Below are 6,000 nucleotides of genomic sequence, written 5' to 3' on the forward strand. Positions count from 1 at the left end.
AAGTGTCTGTCCAGGATATAGGCGTGTAAGTATGCCAGGATCAAAGTAATCTCTGGGTAACTGTTAGTCCCATATTCATGGTATAAACCTTATTAAATTCCAACAATGCATCTTCCACATAAGAAACCAAAGTTGATAACCTGAATGTTATTAGATATGTTTCTCGGTATTCAATTCAAAATTTTGTTTTAGTGCTATATTTATTCAAGAATGGTTAAAACAGAGGTAATATCTACGTGGGTACTTTTGGTTTGTACATATTTAAATGACAGTACAATCAAATAGTTAAATCAAGAATGTGGGTGTTGATCTCCCCTACAAATACCCTGTTATAAAAGGGGTTTCCATTAAACACACACTCAAGAAATTCTGAACTACAGAATGGCCCAAGTCCCTTCCAGATGGTCAAATCCAAGAGTCTACAAACCTCCTAACCTTATGAATCTAGTATAAAACACTTTCACCAGTAATTGGTACATGACCTCGGAGATGTTTTTTAAATTAAAAAAAATAAATTCATTCATCAAAATAAAGTTTATGTATCATTATATATTCTTTTGAAAAAGTCTGTCTTTATGGTGAATTGTCCATGGACAGGGCCTAGAACAAACTGCTCACTGCAATCACTCACCCGTCTCCACCTGGTCCGTTCACTCAACACCCCCAGTGGGAATATTTTTGGATGGAAGAAATATGGGATAAAAATAAAGCCTTAAGAGCCTGCTACCTCCTTGCTTGGGAAATCTGAACCACTGGGCGTTGCCGTTCTTACAAGATGTGCTCTCTGATTGCTTCCAGAAGGCACAGCAGGGCAGACCAGCCATGGGGTCTCCCATCGTGTAGAAGGTAGAACAATTCTCACTGAGACCATGGTTTATCCACACACTGCAAGACGAACGAATCAGCACCCACTGGTTTGCGCTGTTTCTAGCACGTGTGCTTCATTCCTGTGCACCAGCTCCTCCCTCTGCCTTGGCTGCCCAGTGTGTGAGGTGGCTACTGCTCTCTCCTATTGCCTGCACCTCTGCCCTGGATTTCTTCTCTGCCCTCCCACCCCTTCTTTTTCTTTTCAAATGTCAAGGGAGCTTGATCTGCCCCTCCTATACTTCTTTAACAGGGAAACTATAAAGTTTCTTCCCAGTTTTAGGCACTGCTGTTCAAAATTCTGTAACCCGGAGCTGCCATTTCACGCCTGCTCTGCTCAGTGCCTGACGCACACTAAATTTAGATAAGTATGACATTAGAGCTCACTTGAGTCTCCTTTTTCACCAGCAGTGGGCTTGGCTCATGTCGGTTCTGAATGTGTCTGGGCATTTGGCTCACCCAGTAGGCACTTGGGAAAGACACAAATGTAGTCTCCGTCTATGGTGATTTACTCATTTTTTTGGTCCCACATCCTGCGTATCCCGAACTCTCTCCAACGAACCCAACACAAAGATAAGACTGATGAAGAAAATGTGTGCACGCCACTCTTCGAGTAAAAGCCCCTGTTGCCCATCATTTCCCAAATCCTTCTTCTGAGTGCAAAACCGTGGAGAAAATGAGTTCTGAGAGTACTGAAATTGTACCGAGAGGACAGAAGGTTTGCCTGCTCAGACGTCTTATACAGAAAAAGAGATGAATAACTCCAGCCCTTTATTCTTCATTCACCCATTAGTCTAGACGGTGAGCCCCTCACTCAGAGATTTTAAAACTGAAGTAAACACACACCTGAATCCATTCATTCATCTATTTCCCCAACTAGACTTTTGGCCAAGACCCTTTGGAGAGCACGAGTGCTGTCACCGATTGCTCTGCCAGTAATCACAAAGCTGTAGTGAGATTTAGCCCAGCCCTTCCTGAGCTGAACGAGTTTCTTAAACGCAATTACACTGTGTATTTCCAAATGCTAAGCATGGTATAAGGTAGAGCTTTCCGGGGATGCAGGGTGTAAAAAACCTATATTGCATGATAGCTGATACGTATGAGGAAGGATTGTTTAAAAAGTTGTTTTTGGAAACCACTCTTTCCAGTAAAGTAGAAAATAAAATAAGCTGATTAAGGAGCTAAAATTCACCCCATCCTATCTCTATCTTTAAACAACAATTGCCAATGAACTATTGTTTTCTATTTCTATTTAGTTGTCTCTATTTCCAAAATACAGAAGCAGTTTTTGAGAGTAAAACTGCCAGTAACTTTTCAGCTCAGGATAGTCGAAAACTATGATAGAAACAGAATTACAAATGTTCCCAGCATATTTCTAGGCAAACCTATCAGTGGGCTCCTTAATGACAGCCCAAGTCCAGTAGAATAATAAAAGATGCCAGGAATTCATACACATGTATCTGCTCCCACCCTCTGAAAGTGTAATCCAAAATAGAAACTTCCAACTCCGATTCCTTCCTAAAATGAAAGCTATTTTCTGCTAAAAACACCCCTCTCAAAACTCTCATGAAGCAAAGAACACAGATAGTTTCCTCTCAAATGAAACTGTCCTTTCAAGCAGAAAAGTTACAGGAGGTGGGAACAGGGTGACCAAACAAGAATTCGCCAACTCTTCTTTCTCAAGTTCGTGTTGCTAGCTGAAGCCTAACTTTCAAGTGTCTCTGCCCTGCTGGAGGTCAGATCTTGAAGAGGTTATGGGACAAAAAAAAAAAAAAAAAAAAATGATTACAACTCCACACCAAATGTTTGAAGTGATGGAATTCTAACTTGTAACACACACGCACCCCCACCAAAAACTCACAGCACTTGCAAACACACAGCAGACTGAGAAAGTGCAAAGCAGCGTGGAAATGCAAGAGCAGTGCCCTACCTCGCGTGTCTGCTCCACAAAGCGGCTGATGAAAATCGCCCAGGATCCCAGAGCGTGCCGAGAGGCTCTGAAGGAGGCGGCCGCTCAGCCTGCCGAGTGTGAGCAGGCCCAGCCTGTGCTCAGAAGCTGCCCCAGTCAGATTTTCCAGCTGCAGAATTGCAGCCAAGTCCCTGCCCATGCCTGAAGAATTTCCTGAACAGCATTCCCGTTCTTTTTCTGACTGCTTTGAAACCGTACTCTGTCTGTACTTCAATAAGGCTTTGTCAGGCCAACTCGGAGCTACTGGGTTGTCTCCAGCTATCAATGGGAAACACATGTGTCAAGCACAGACTCGCTCCCCTGCAGCGGCGTCCATGGCGTCTGCCGGGCTCACATTCACAACCACAAAGGAAAGGGCTTCTAGAACCCGTTCCGATTGTTCGGCCATTCTCCAGGTTCTGCTCTGTGGTGCGAGATGCTGGAGAGGAGTCTTCCGCTGCTGCTCAGCGCGGCCCCTTTTTAACTTTTCCCCTTGGCCCGCCTGGTTAAGCCCTATGAGCCCACTGATCTCTTGCCAGCCCTGATAAGGAGCCGCTTATGGCTGAGATGCGAATTCTAATTTAATCTCCCTACCTGCCTCTGCCTCAGTCATTGCTCAAAATCTCAATTGCTGGAGGGGGAACAATATTTTTAGCATTTCTGGATTGGTTCAGTACCTCAGAGCTCTCCCCTCATCCTAATATGTGCATCTTTGCTGCTGCAACTAAAAATAATGCAATTATTTTCAGGCACTTTCCTGGCTCTCTGCTCTGTAACTGCTGGTCCAGGAATGTAACATCTCACATGCTCTTGAGATGTGTGATGGTTACAGGAAACAGAAAGTAGAAAACAATGTCCCTTTAATCAGGATATGTCCTAATTCTGCGCACCTGTGATTATTTCCCCGGTGACATTCCATCAAGATGTCCTGTGTATATTCTGTTGTGATTATTTCCCAGTGACATTCCATCAAGATGTCCTGTGTACATTCTGCTGGGTTTTGCGATCTACTTTTGACATTTCCCCTTACCATGAAACAAGAGGAAATCTTTAAAAATACCAAGAGGACACCCCTCTTCTCCCACAATGAAAACTCCATGTATAAAGAGTCGAAGCTAAGTTGTCAAGGTAACATTATAAAAAAGATGATTTATAGAGAAAGCCTCATCTGTTTGAGGCATTTAATTAATATTTTATGTCCTAAAACCACATCCCATTAGCACTTATTTTAAAGAACTGGCTTGCCAGATTTTAGAAAAAGTTGTGTGTTCCTGAGGGGCTGTTGTAAATAACAGGATTTGGTGGGGTCTTGAGTTTAGCATCAAATTGCAATGGGTGCTCGTAGGAGAATTAGAGTTTTACTTTGGGAAGTAGTTGTATGTATCTGTGTGGGGAGGGGAGCATGTGCACCTCTAAGGTCAGGATGCAGTTATAGAATCAGAGAACTTCAGAGTTGGAAGGAACCCCAGAGACCATCCAACCCAAATTGTTTCTACCCTTCATTTTACAGAGGGAAATGGAGGACCAGACAGATGAAATGACTCATCCAGAGTTGCAAAGACAGTTAATGAATGAGCTGAGGTTGGAAAATGGGATTTCGGCTATTTTTCTATGTGCTTTCTTCATCCCAGCATCATTCCGGCCATCTAACCTTCCCAGGAGAAGGTTGTAAGCTGTTCGTCCGGGTCTAATCCTTTGTCTCTTACTGACTGTGAATCTTGACCAGCTTGCTTAACCTCTCTGGATCTCAGTTTCCTCATCTATAAAACAGAAACAATGATAGATTCTACCTCATAGAATTGCGGAGGATTTTGTGAGATAAAGGACTATAAATGATATTAAATATCATACATTATATATATATTTTTTGTTTTATTTCTCAGAGAGAGAGAGAGAGAGAGACAGCGTGAGCAGGGGAGGGTTAGAGAGAGAGGAGACACAGAATCTGAAACAGGCTCCAGGCTCTGAGCTAACTGTCAGCACAGAGCCCAACGTGGAGCTCAAACCCACGAACAGCGAGATCATGACCTGAGCTGAAATCGGAGGCTTAACCGACTGAGCCACCCAGGCGGCCCACATTATGTTTTTTAAAAGATGTATTACAGTGCCTATAAATTTCAGCTTAGTTTTCTCTCAGTGGAGCAGAAATCAGACTCTTAACTAAAAAGCTAAACTGTACCCTACATCTTGTTTGCGTTCCTAAAATAAACGGTTTGTCTAGTTTTCTTCCACTTCACCTTTATGTAATAGGGACCTGCCACCTTAAACACAGGCAAGTGTCCTAATCCTTATTGGAACATTAAGCCCACCACATGGCTACTTTTCATTTATCCCCTAAACTTAACACTTAAGTCTTTCCTCAAGATTAACTCACAGGAAAGGAAAACAGTGAGACCAAATCTGCCCTCAGTGACATGAGGCTGAACAAAGTGCCATTTGAAGAGAACTGGACTTTCTCTCTGAACCTGAAGAGCTCAAGATTACCACTCCAAAAATAGGAAACCACTAACAATTACAATTCCCTGTCTGGTAACTGTGACATCCTCCATTAACAACCAACACACACACACACACATTGAGAAAGAAAACTTACTGAGTAAACAGCTGCAATAAATTCTAAAGAAGCAGATTTCTACCTGGGGTTTCTGAGTCTTTGTCATAGAGCCAACAACAGCAAGCAGTTAATGAACCACTAGCTACATATTAATCATGTTTAGTTTGCCAAACTTCTTTCGCAGAAACAAAATAGGAGAAGTTAATTTTGAGAGGTTTACAAATGTGTTAGGAATCAATTAAACCAACAAACATAAAGCAACTGGAAAAAGCAAGCTCCGACTTATACGAAGGCAGAAATATCATGTGATTCAAAAGGCGCATCCCCAATACTTTCCCCCCAAATACTTGCTACATGGCTCATTTCAGTGTGGTTATCTGGAGAAAATAGATCAGTTGTGACCCAGCTCATCACTGCAGCTCAAAAATCCTCAAAATTTACTTACCGCTTCTCATAGAAAGAAAAATTAGGGGCACCTGGTGGTTTAGTCGGTTAAGCGTCCGACTTTCACTTAGGTCATGATCTCGCGGTTCGTGGGTTCTAGCCCCGCGTTGGGCTCTGTGCTGACTGCCAGCTCAGAGCCTGGAGCCTATTTCAGAGTCTGTATCTCCCTCTGTCTCTGACCCTCCCCTGC

At 42.9% G+C, this 6,000-nt stretch overlaps 1 protein-coding gene across 1 annotated transcript in view; it reads right to left on the reverse strand.

The window, feature by feature from the left end:
* The window catches only part of SGCD (sarcoglycan delta), a 378,007-nt gene extending 374,890 nt beyond the window's left edge, over positions 1 to 3,117 (reverse strand). Inside the window, exon 1 of the mRNA XM_039249450.1 lies at positions 2,795 to 3,117. The gene's annotated coding sequence lies outside the window, so the exon portion shown is untranslated. The remainder of the gene's footprint in view (positions 1 to 2,794) is intronic.
* Between the last annotated feature and the right edge of the window lie 2,883 nt (positions 3,118 to 6,000).

Source organism: Hyaena hyaena, unplaced genomic scaffold, assembly GCF_003009895.1.
Source record: "Hyaena hyaena isolate Hyena2069 unplaced genomic scaffold, ASM300989v1 scaffold_336, whole genome shotgun sequence".
Taxonomy (NCBI): domain Eukaryota; kingdom Metazoa; phylum Chordata; class Mammalia; order Carnivora; family Hyaenidae; genus Hyaena; species Hyaena hyaena.